The sequence below is a fragment of the Taudactylus pleione genome, unplaced genomic scaffold, assembly GCF_031769625.1.
Source record: "Taudactylus pleione unplaced genomic scaffold, aTauple2 ptg000041l, whole genome shotgun sequence".
Classification (NCBI taxonomy): Eukaryota; Metazoa; Chordata; class Amphibia; order Anura; family Myobatrachidae; genus Taudactylus; species Taudactylus pleione.
In genome coordinates, this window is record NW_028284443.1 from 19,834,298 (window position 1) to 19,835,407 (window position 1,110).

The 1,110-nt window shown below is 38.2% G+C and overlaps 1 pseudogene; it reads right to left on the bottom strand.

Moving 5' to 3' along the window:
* Positions 1–402: 402 nt before the first annotated feature.
* Positions 403–521, bottom strand: LOC148538017 (5S ribosomal RNA; annotated as a pseudogene).
* Positions 522–1,110: the final 589 nt, after the last annotated feature.

The window sequence follows — 1,110 nt, forward strand, 5'->3', positions numbered from 1 at the left end:
AAATAAAAATAAATATAGATAAAAAAAAGTATCTAAAACTATAATTAATGATTCACAGGAGATGGAAACTAGGGTATATTTGTCGATATAAGTGCAGAGCATATCTACATAAGCTTGTAAGGTCAGTGCACTGATGTGTTGTTCCCTAGGTGTATATGTGGAAATTGAACATGCAAATATGCTCCATTGTATTTGTAGTATTTCGACCATATATCTACATGAATCAGTATTTCGTGAAAATTCCAGTAATAGTGTCCCATACTGTCTTTATCCTTTGTTGAGGAAGATTATAAGATTTCCAGTTGTTTTAATCTTGATAGTTGGCTGTTATTAGTGGGTCTTCAGTTCAATCACCTCTGTATTCCCCGTATTGTATAGGATACGTACTGTTAATTTGTGATATAGCTACATAACCAGAGATTCATGAGTGGTCTCCCTTCTCATTACTAATCTGGCCCAACCCTGCTTAGCTTCCAAGTTCAGAAGTAGTTGGGCGTATCCAGGGTGGTATGTATGTAGGTATCACATACAGTCTGATCCTTATGATTGGGGCTTATTCTCTCAAGAATTTCGAAAATTCAAAATCTATGTTCAGACCATTTGGTGCTAGTGTTTTTAATTTATAAATCCAACGAGTTTCTTCTTGGGACATTGTTTTTAGGTAGTTACCACCTCTCCACACTTTTTTTACTTTCTTTTTTGCTGTAAATGTCAATAAACTTGGATCTCCATTGTGTATTATTCTGAAATGATTGGATACACTGTGTGAATCTACTTGATGTTTGACATTTCTTATATGCTCTCCTATACGTAGACTCAATTTTCTTGCTGTTCTTCCCACGTATTGTAAGCCACATGGGCATGAGATAAGGTATATGACTCCTTTTGTATCGCATGTCATAGGCCCTCATTCAGAGCCGCTCGTTAACAGCAGTACGCTCGTTGCGTTCCGATGTTGACTAACTGCGCATGCGTCGGTGTTACACTGCGCATGTGCGTACGGCAGATTGCGAGCTTTTTTTGACTCGTTCCTAAAATAGCGAACAGGAAGTGACATGTCAAATGTGATTGACAGAACAGGGCGTTTTAGGGTGTTGACGGGGGTGGAGA